The sequence below is a fragment of the Varroa destructor genome, unplaced genomic scaffold, assembly GCF_002443255.2.
Source record: "Varroa destructor unplaced genomic scaffold, Vdes_3.0 BEIS01000002.1, whole genome shotgun sequence".
Lineage (NCBI taxonomy): Eukaryota > Metazoa > Arthropoda > Arachnida > Mesostigmata > Varroidae > Varroa > Varroa destructor.
Window position 1 is genome coordinate 10,464,953 of NW_019211455.1, and position 11,815 is coordinate 10,476,767.

The window sequence follows — 11,815 nt, forward strand, 5'->3', positions numbered from 1 at the left end:
ATTCAAGGTTTTCATGCATTCTGTCGTCCCGTGGTCCAGGTTAATTTCTTTTCGAAAATAGCTATTTTCGCGATTATGTATGCTGTTGGCATCATTGCTGCTGATTTGCTATAAAAGCACTTTATGTATATTTTATCGAAAGCTGCAGAGACCACAAGAATCTAACGCATGGTATTGCATGGACATGCTGTTTTACCTAGCCTTACCAACACTTTAATCTTGGAAGCTGACACCATCGTGACTAGCTGGAAAAAGTTGAATCTCGAACCTTAGCATAGGGCAACGATAGTAGGCAGATGTGTCAAGCCGTACAAATGACGGCTGTCTAGAGTCTTATCGGCTAAAAATAGCTTATCTTTGCCCAGCAAATATAACTCGATTCTAAGCGCTGTTTGTCCTTGGCCACCTTCTATCCAACAGAGATTCACTGATATTTAGAACGAATGTATCAGTACATAGTGGATCGCTGATCGTTTGCTTCCGTCTATTAGAGATTGTGTATCCATGTGCTTCGATGTACAGGTCATTTGTTTACCACTAAAAGGGAATAGACAGAAAACGTGCATCGGGTGGCATCTGAGTCATGTCATATAGTCTTTAATAATCTTCACAGACTTCCCGTGTAATTTGTTCAGAGAATTCGCTTTTTGTCAATGAAACGCGTGTAGGAACATTGGCTGGTTGGATGTTTTTTTATAGAAACCAGTTATTGATTCGTTATCTTATCGATTTGATATTTATCATGTTCCGGTATACAGAATAATCGCCGAGTTCAGTAAACTAATTGTCAGCTCGGTTCTCCTTCTTAAAATGCATCATTTATTTTGAAATTCTCGTACATGCAGTATGTCAAACGCCGTTGCCTCTTCGTTGCTACACGTCGATGGAAGTCAAACAAAAAATTGCATCCTTGAAGGAAGGTACGTTTGTACAGAGCTGAAAATGCAAACAGAAATTCAGATTTTCGAAGGATGAAAGTGGCACATTGGATACACTGAGGAGAACGTCGTTGACTGTATGGAGACAGGTTCAAAATTTTAACAGAGAAAACATTTCTACCAATTAATATGTAATATAATAATAATAATATGTTTATAACAGATTGCAATCTGTTCGCAAAATATGCGCACGCTTATCGAGCTCTTCATCTGGTGCATTATTTGCGTTGTTCTTGTTAAAAAAAAAGTACTATGCCAAAAAAAATGAGGCGTCCTTCTTGAGTGACTAGCACCCGCCGAGTAAGGACATCGGATACAAAAACTACAAAATGGAGGCACTGTCCGATTTCAGAATCTAATTTGTTGTTATAAGTATTTAATATCAAATAAACAAAGTAACTAAAATTCAAAAGGTCATTCTGTAGATTTATAGGTCGATTAGTCCGTTTTACAACCATATTTAAGGTCGAGCTATCAGTTTTTATCGCGACACAGACCGTAGTGTTTAAATTGTTAAGCATAGAGTTCTTCGAACTCACGGACTTCGATTTTTTTTTGTTGTGGAAATGCGTAACAGACGAGTTAGAAATATTATCTAATACTGAAGCACTCATCACGACATAGATTAATGGATTTTACACTGGGCATCGACGACATTTTTCAATATTTGTGATGAAAAACTTCATTAAGAGAGACATGCAAGTGCTAACTGCCTCCGTAAAGGCAGTAAGCTATTGAACGGCTCATCAATCAATTTGTTAATTATTTTCTACTTCTATAATAATAAAATTCGATTGGTAGTATCCTACCTTTATCGACGGTATCAAACTTGTCATTCTCTAGTACACCGCTATTTAGAACACTGAATGAGTTAACGATATGTTCACATAAATAGAAACAGTTCTCAGCATTAAAAACTTTTCTTGCCTTTGTTTTTTTACCGCCATTACTACTGTTGCATACGGTTGCTTGGAGGCTGTGCCAGTTGTATTATCGATGTACAAGCACTTCCAAACTATGTTTGTTTTAGCCATCTTTCCTGCACAGGCGTCCGTAACGATAATCATATGAGGAAATTTCTTTATTAGGGGTCATCCAATCGGTATCATGCAATATATAGTTATATAGGTATGCGCGTACATGTGGGGTAAAAGAAGAGAACGGGATTTGTCTCTAAGACAATGTTGGTTTCTCTTGTATCTTCATGCAATTGCTATGCAATTAAGGCTATCAAAATACTTGTGCTGGAAGAAATGAGGATAACCGCTATGCAAACCCGATCTCAGGCCTACCGTGTTTGGGTCGTGGATCTACAAGAATGCTTTTTGGTTGTTGAAGAACTATAAAGGTTGTTGGCCTTTTAGTTAATCGTTTTGTTCATAGACAGAATAATTTCTGAGTCTGATAATAAATCATCATTTTTTAGGTGATCATATTTCTTTAGGTGAAATTTCGCCTAGAAAATGTGCCCTCTTGCTAAAGCTCTGACATTGGTTGTATTTAACTGTATAAAGCTAGATACAAAATGGATAGGATGACGATACGCTGTATCATTTTTATAATAGAAACCTAAGGTGAACCTACGAACTTTTGTACATAGAGGTTTCGAAACTATTCCGGAGTAGTCATGTCTAAAACAGCTTAGCTTTGAGTAGCGTCTGTCGTTCGTGCTCGTATTTCCGATAATGAAATTCGTTGTTAGCTTTGTAGAATCACACGTTTATTGTAGGTGTTACGGCAAAGTTTTCTGCTATATTGATCACCTCTAGATTTGGATATTGGTCTTATAGGCTTTGGATTTTCTCTAGAAGAAAAAAAAAACGCAAATTCAAGCATCTAGCTTGACTTACGTTGAGTGCACATAGAATTCATTAACTGCTTCTCAGCATTACGTGTCTGTTGATGGTTTCGCTCCATTTCTATTGTGAGGTTGAGGGCATATTCATAGAGGTTGTGATGTCCCGAAGAATACACTGAGCAGAATCTTCCGGTGAAGGCTGATTCGTTGTAGTGCGCTGTTGGAATGGACGCATTGACTGTGGTAACCCAAGGAGTCATACCGTAGTACAAGAGGCCAGCTGTCATGCCACTGTTACTTGTTTCAACTGTGAACAGACCCGAGTTTTGATATGTAGCATTACGTTTTAATTAAGCACAAGGTTTTACACCTTAAATATCTGTCTTTGATCCCTCTAACCTAATGCAGCACCATAATCCGCTTTACGTGGTCGCATAGGTAAGTTATTCCGAATTTTATTAGCAATGTAATGAACCAAATTCGGGCTTAACTTAGCGATTACCAGGTTTCTTGACTAGTATCTTTAGTGTTGCTTTCAAGTGCTTTATTGATATTTTTATGGACCGCGCCAATACTGTGGTTCCGAGTTCCTTAGAGAATAAACTGAGATCTTTGGCAGTTAGTTTGGTCTACTTAATAATTTCAAAGCTGTTTAGATAGTTTCATTTAGTGACTTTAATTAGAGCGTAGTAATAATGCAATGTACACACCATACGTAACAGTCTCAGAACAAGTGATCGTACTTTATCTTGTACCTGGCGTAACAAAGTAAACAAGAGAAAAAGGAAATCTTAAACTTGAAATTCTATTTCTATATCACTCTTTAGCACAGCCTATACATCTACGAGCGGAGTGGCCTTTTGATTGAAATATGGTTCAACTGAAAAACAATTATTCAAAAAGGGTAATGATAGGAAAGGTTCGTACAAAGAAATCGAGAGAGCTCGAAACAGATCCTGTTTTGTTATAAAGATAAGATTCGAATTTTACAAGATGCATAGTATTTTAAGAACGATTGTAAATCCACCTACGAGAGACTACTCCATTATACTAAGGAGATGTATGGCATACCCAGGACTGCATTAAAACAATAGTGTAAGTGAAGCTTAGGAGTCATCTATCATATTTCTAAAAAGTTTTCACCCTAACTATCACGAAGTGATTTACCTAACGCTTCCGAAGAAAAGACTAAGCATCAATAGCACAAATTATCAGAGATAAGATTAGGCACACTGCCCGGCAATTCGCAGTCTATGTCTGTGTTCCGCGTTACTCCGAAATCTATGTGGTAACGGACAACCGCCAGCTTCGCTTGGGAGCACAGTGGTAATATTGACCATGGATTATAGCACATTATCTGCGAATCATTCAGGCATCACGTCTCCGGATACGGTTGGCGGTGCCGCTAAACGCGAGAAACCTTACACTTTCACCATGCAAGACGTTGCCTGTCGACGTTGCCTGTCGACGTTTCCTCTCGATAAATTATCACACTTATAAGTAACTATAATTTAATAGATTTTGAACTCGTACATCTGAGATCATAGGTGTCCAATGGTATTTTTTACTATATAAAATCCACCTAGTAATAGGTGTGGATAGTAAAGTCTATATAATGACGTCCTATACCAGCTGCAGACACAGCCACATCGATAGAAAATAAATGCTTGTATCTAGGCACGAACTTTTTCGGCGATTGGTCTATTTTTCTGTCTAAGCTCAACCCTGCCAGTATAACTACCACAGACCTTTAAAACGTAGACGAGTCCTATTGTATGTAATTTTAATTTTTATTGTATGTAATTGTAAATAATTTTCGCCTCTTTTATGGCCACACTCATATTTCAAGATCCACGCTTTCTTTTTACGAGCAGGTCTTAATAGCGTCAATGATGCTCCGAAACATTCAGATGAAACGTTCAAGTTAACAATTGCATCCTGCATTAATGGTAAGAAAAATTTTTCGCATCATAAAGCTTTCTACATCTTTAATCTCAGTAGATAAATTATTCATTTTACCGTGTACGAAAATCTTACGCAACGCCAAAACAAACAACAGAACGCAATCCTGTTCCTTCATCATGATGTCCCGTATTGCCGAATAGCAAAAAAAGCCGTGCGCATTTGGTTACCCTGTTCCTACGTATGGATCACTCGGTCAGGAGACCAGCTCTTTTTTTGGCGCAGCAAATGATAGATTTGTTTTGAAAAAAAATTCAAAGTCCATATAGGCCCGACATAGCGTAAAAGTTTATGACACTGAAGCCATTCGAAAACGATACATTCTACCAAATATTGAAAATTCATTGCCATGATCAGTCAGTCCTTCGGTGCAATTGGTGAAAGAGCGGAATAACAGCAGCGACACGTCTATTGCTAGACCGTAAAGTTGGATATGACGTCGGCATGACGGACTTTGCCGATATCCCATGTCAGCAGCCAAGGAAGGCCAAATCAGGCGGCCGAAACAGCTTCACAGTATGTACGCTTTATGTAGAAGCTTTAATACCATAGGAAGGCTCACGACTGCACATTGTGGAATTTGACAAACAAGATACCGCTAGCTGAGAAGAGGTTGTATATAGGAATATAATATTCTTATTGAGCTGGTTGGGTAGTGTTCACAGAACCGGGGAAGATTATTCTTCATCATGCGTCGTTGTTACAAGTGATCGAATTCAAGCCATTTACTACAGAAGGAAGAATTTCGATTCCACGCTTAATAATTTTGATTTGAAATACCTATATGGAAGAACATGTGACGATCGCCACTGGGGAGAGCACATCTAATTAGAAATCTAAACTACCGAATGCCTTACAAACTTCTCCAAGCCATCCTAGGCCGCTATTGATCTAAAACGTGAATACTATTGCTGTACACGTCTCATTTGTCTGCCCTCTCTTCGGGAAAGTCAATATCGAAATATACGTATCGAAGGTAGATAACCATTGAGGGAATAACGAAAGCAAAAGATATTATGGGAAAAAGGGGATAAAGTTACCTATTCTCATGTACTGACCTTGTGGTCTGCTAGAATCGGTGGGCAATCACTATTTGGTGTGGTCAGATCCTTCGCCTGAAATAGCTGCTAGCATCATGTTTTCATTGATCTGCCATATCATCCCAGTTCGACAAAGTCTGTGTCACCGTTTTGACATCTAAGAATACTTAACACTTTCTTGTTAAGCCATTGAAGACCATTCATCTTTAGTTAGTTAGCAACGAGAAGTTAACGTCAGGGTAATGTCTCGGTTATTTGACAGTATAAAGTTGCTCGTTTTAAACAAGTTCCAGAATTCAAGCGGACTTGTCCGTTCGATCAATACTATTCAGCACATAAATGCGCTGCGTCAGTTCGAGCCCGAAACCGACTTAAATAAGAAACGCATCGACGTTATGTAGGCGAAACAAACGTTACAGATCAGCCCGTACTTAGTGGGCCGTGTTAATGGGATTCGATATTGTTATTTTCTGATAATTGACTAAAATTGGTTCTGGCAAAAGCTGTTAAATTAAACGAAGTTCGGTTGCTAGGTCGTGGTCTCTTCTAACATTAAGAAAGCAACATCAAATATGGTCAAGTTGGTCAAAAACCCACTCACGGAGTTGCTGAATTGGTAGAGACCAACGTGGTTGTCATGCCTCTGATGGTACATTTCACCGTTTAGTCAATGTAAATCATACCGAATAGAATTGCACGTCTTTTGAACATACACAGCTGTTCTGGCGTGCTGTTTGCTTGAAAGGAAACGCAGTCTACAGACTGGTTCTAAAAAACTGGGAAAAGTTGTGCGCACAATATTATCAGCCCTTACAAATTAAGCCTCCTGATTAACGTCAGAAATAGTGATGATTTAACATTAGCTGATGTATAATTTCGATTCAGGCCTGAACTGTCGCCGTGATCATTGTATATTAGGTAAATCATGATTTGGATTTTTGATTTCGATTGATCGAAATTTTCTTAATTTAGCGCCGACACCTTCGCGCATATATATATATATATATATGACGCGTGGTCGCTGACAACCATGTAAGGTAAAATATAACGGATGGACACAATCTTAACTTAAGAATTATGATGTTGTCACCCGTTTTGCTATACACTAGCTATAATGAGATGATCGTATTGTATTTTTGCTTTGTTAGACAATAGTAGGAATATTCGATATTTAACATTCCTACTATTGTCTATAATGTACATTGAAGTAAAGACATATGTTGATCCCGTCTTGCTTGATTGGGTCATGCACTTCATGAAATTTTCCTTAATACCGAACACGAGCGAATTTCCGTAAATACGGCTAGTGTTTAACGTTAAGCCCTGTCATCGGCTGTTGCAGCTGTATGTCAACGATTATAGATCTTAGTATATATTTTATTGTTAAAATTCACTGAAATCGTCAACGGGCTATAATTTTCTTATCGAAATAAGTATTTAGCGATGCATTATCATTTTGCCTTGTGTCGAGTGTTACGTTAGGTTTTATCTATTAAACATCGCTCCAGACGCCTTATTCTATTAAGTATGTTGCAGTACAATGTAGAGACCGTGGCGCAAGCCACGTTCTCTACATTAAAACCACATTCGAATTTCTCCACAAGGACTAACAAATGTCTCAGTTCTATAGAATACCACGGTCTATGCATTACCAGTAGACGGCCATGTTTAAATTCAATGTCAAATTTAAAACAATAAAACGTAGTAAAACGCGAAAAAGCAACAAAGCGGTGATAGCAGCAACATTTGCTGTTCTCATGCCCTGGATCAGCGCTTAAGTGCTCTCGAAATTTCCATAATAATGACGAATATGAGACACTGGAAGCTAAAAAATGAGTTCATCGCAAATCACTCTTAATCCTCTAAAGACTGTGAATGTTTTTGCCTCTCAGACGACCAATATCAGAGGAACCAACATATTTTGGCAAAAGAAAAACCAAAGAAACAAAAAATTGACGTATTGGAACATGTTCAATATAGTGAAGTCGTGGTAATTGCTGCAAAGTGCGCCATCTTCTAATTCAGTTTGACTGAAATATACAATAGTATTGAAGTTAAGCAATTACAGATGTTTTCTTATAGATTACGAAGTCAAAACGGCGCTTGACCTTATCCCAGGCGCAAAATAGGCTGAGCTAATTATTTCCTTAAGTTACGCTCAAAACGCTATGCTTGTATTACTATGCTATTTAGTCTTCAAGCTAAATAGGCTCCCCCCAACACGTGTTTCTGTATTTTTAAATTGATATTAACGTACGCTATTCTGACTTGGGGTCAGATATCCTCTCAGCATCATTTCGTTCAGACTATTTCTGAGTAATGAAGGCACTGCAAGTTTCTTCAATAAGCATGGAAACCTTTCTGTTTCATAGTTGCATACGTTTCAAACTTGATGTTTTATGCGCGAATCAACCCACCAGAGCAAACCCAACTATGTCAGATTTCCACCGCCGTCAGCCTTTTCAATACGTTCCTAAAAAGGACCACATGATGTTGTTAGCCGATCAGAAAAGCGTCTACTTTCGATCAGAGTTTGGAAGATACCGAAAAATCGTATTCATATCACGACTTCGCTTGGCTAATGCAGTGTGTCTTTATCTATAAGTTATTGATATGTAATGCAGTCCAACGGTAGCAATCAAAGGTACTAAAGTAATTGTCTTGCTCACTTTACGGTACGCCTTCTTTTTTATCGACAAATACAATTTATCATTTGGCCTGTTTTAGCTGAATCGTTAACACCATTCATGATCAGACGATGCTGTTACTCTATCGGTCTAGAGCAAACTACGCGATGAACAGAATCTTTGTACCAAGCTTTTTCGACTCACCCAGAACAATTGTGGAAGAAAGAACTTGTCTCCTATTTCTGTCCAATAACTGCGATGCTTGCGATTAAACTAAATCTACTTTAAAAGCAAGCAGTTTGTTTCAAGGATGATCGTCTTATTAATGAGCTGTTTGTTGTTTACCTGTTTGAGAATCGAAATAAACACGATAGATACCTTTATGGTTATTGATAAGGGCGTCCCAGTCGTGGCTGTTGATCAATGTTTTATAAACGTACGTGGAGAATTATTGTCACCCGCTTCTCTTATCTCAGACAAGTTGATAACAAGCTCACTTGATAAGTTCCTGAAGAAGACGCAAGCAACGGAGTCTGTACTGCAATGTAAGCGTCTGTTGCTAGTACTTGCTTCATAACTACGAAGAATATAAATAACGTTACTCTGACAAATCACGTCGACCTTCGTAGTCCTACAATTTCTATAGAAAGTATGATTTGATAGGCAACCAATCGATTGATAGTAGACAAGCCTGGCTTTCCATCTCCTGCGAAGCGCTCTCTGCGAAAATCGAGATCTATCTACATCGCCATAGCAGGGAATTTTCTGTTAGCAAAAACTGAATTAAGCCATTGTCGGTCAATGGGATATTAAAAAGAATACCATATCACTACGACTATAATTCTAAATACATGTCAATATCAGGCATCGTTCGAATCCATATAATCTCCATAATCTATCTCTGTTATAGATTATTCTCGGAGTTATCGAGCAAGGGTATTGCTTTTCACAGGCGTTTTTCGCCGGATCGTTCTTCGAAGACAGACGAAGATCGATAAGTGTTATAAGATATGAAAAGTGCGTAGTAGCTGGCTGGGCACCTTCTCGACACTGTCTTAATAAAACATAATTAACTATTAAAAACTTCTTAGGTAGCGCCAATAAGTTACCCAAAATTCCATGATAATGACGAATATCAGGCTGCTCGGTGTTCTAGCTGAACGCTCTTTTGATCAGACTGTTCTGATCAAAAGAGCGTTCACAAGCCTGCACAGAATAAAGAACCGTGTTGAATTGAACTGCAAATACGAACGGCCATACTAAGTAGATATTTTACGTAAAAAATCTATTTTTCTTAATTATTTTTCTATATATATATATATATATATATATATATATATTTAAGAATGCAAGTTTTTCTAGATAAGGGTAAAGCCCACTGAGCAATTGGGTATGCATGCAGGGCAGGCAAAAAGATAGAGTCGAACTCCTGCTTTGCAGCAATAAAATAATTAAAAACAATCACTAAGTCCATACCCACCATTGGTACAATGCAGCTGATTACGCAAATTTTCGATGGTCCAGAGATAAGCGTGTCTATGTAGGTCACCGGTATCTCAACAAATAAACACAGACAATTTTCGAGAACCATACTCATTACATAGTTGGCTATCTTATCTGGAACATTTTTGCCGTCACGGAAAAGTCGTTAACGGCGGATGATACCGTATTAATGTAACGTGTCTAGATCTCGATTAGCTCGATAAGATTATTACATAACGCAGCACGGGCCAGATGACTCAAGATGATGGAATGAACAAAATGAGAAATAGAACTAGTTACGTACGTATGTTGAAAATGTACGTACCATTTGCGGGTGTTCCATCTAAGCAAAAAGTATAGTGTTTCCCATACAATAGCGAGTGGAAGATGTACTATGTAAGAATCACGAATGGTTGAGTCGATCAAATAGTGGATAGCCATTTTGGAACGAAGGATTCTTCTTATTTGAGTAAAATATGGCGGATACATAGGGGCGACGCGTCAGATCCTATTTTCTCAGTACCAAAAGGAGGAACTCGAACACAAATTAGATTTGGTTTCACCAAAGATAACATAAAGTGGCAGAGGGAATTACAAGTGAATAGAAAAATGTTCATGTGTTTTTTTGCTATTCTCTGAGATTAAACGTTAACCAAGTTCTGCCACAGGCACATCAATCCGCTTGTACACTACGAGTGGCAGGGTCAAGAAACAAATTAAAGGAGCCACTAGCTGCTATTGCGAAAACCTATTAGAACCCATATATTCAACATCCTTCAGTGTAAAACTGTTATTGACTAAACTTAAATATGAACTAGCACTAGGGGGGTATTTATGATCAACGAAACAAATGACCCTCATTCAAATTGCCATAAACAGAATGAGTCACCCGGACGCTTGGGTCCAGCTTGTTGAATATGGTCCAACAAAGAGCAGTTCAACCCAGCGTGCAGTCTGCAGTTGTGAATACACAGTACAATGAATCGAAGAGAGTTATTATTAACTCGGGACGAAAGTTTGCTGCAAGTAGTTCAGCGCATGATTGATCAACCTATGTGGCTTCTACAAAAAAAAGAGCTCAAATGCGGAAATCTCTATGAATCAGGTTCGTTTGACTATGGTCATCACGTGGCCACCATACAGCGGCAAAGTAACCGTTGTCGGTCAACTTGTGGCAATCCTTCAGGCTCGTTAGGATCTATAGGTAGGTTTTTTTAACATCCCGAACTCTTCCTCACATGTCGATTGAATTATAGCGTTTTCTTATCAAGACAAACCAACACAACAAAACGAGATTATTTAATGATTTTTTGACATGTATAATTTAACAGTAGCTCTTTATGACGTTATATAGTTCTGTAGGCAACATAGCCGTCTTTAATTTACGAGATACTATTTAGTTCACCATAGAAAGCCGCAGTAGAAGATTCCGGCAAACGTTCCAAGAGCGAAATCCCCGATGTTTGTAATGCAGCTCATCTGGGCTCCATTGCCGCATTTGTTAAAAGAAATAAAAAATATATATATAAAAACGTTGTCACCGTTTCCGAGAGATTCACTGACGAAACTAATCTTCAACTTACTCATTGTCAATTGATCTAAACAGATTTGTTCCGTCACTGAAACATTCTTGATAAATGCACAAATGAATTTTCCAAATCTACGTACGTCTTTAGTAGGTGCACTAATGCAATCTTTAGAGTCTTTGTCAGCCGTCACGTATTGCTATGAGGTATAGCTAGTCGATTTAAAAATGTCGAGGGGTTACACTAGATTAAATGTGGTTCGGACGCTAGGTCTACACTGGGCGGAACAATGTGGCGATTTTTACTACTACCGAATCGGATTGGTAATTAACGAAATATAAAATGTACAAATGGAATCTATTATCAAAAAATCGTGGAAAATTTCTTGCCATAATCCTGAACAGTTGAAGAGTATACGGCTGGCCAGAGCACCGATCGTACG

At 38.2% G+C, this 11,815-nt stretch overlaps 1 long non-coding RNA gene across 1 annotated transcript in view; it reads left to right on the forward strand.

The window, feature by feature from the left end:
• LOC111245433 (uncharacterized) overlaps positions 1 to 2,177 on the forward strand; it is a 35,892-nt gene extending 33,715 nt beyond the window's left edge. The window contains exon 9 of the long non-coding RNA XR_015322201.1: positions 846 to 2,177. This is a non-coding gene — a long non-coding RNA (uncharacterized LOC111245433). The remainder of the gene's footprint in view (positions 1 to 845) is intronic.
• Positions 2,178 to 11,815: the final 9,638 nt, after the last annotated feature.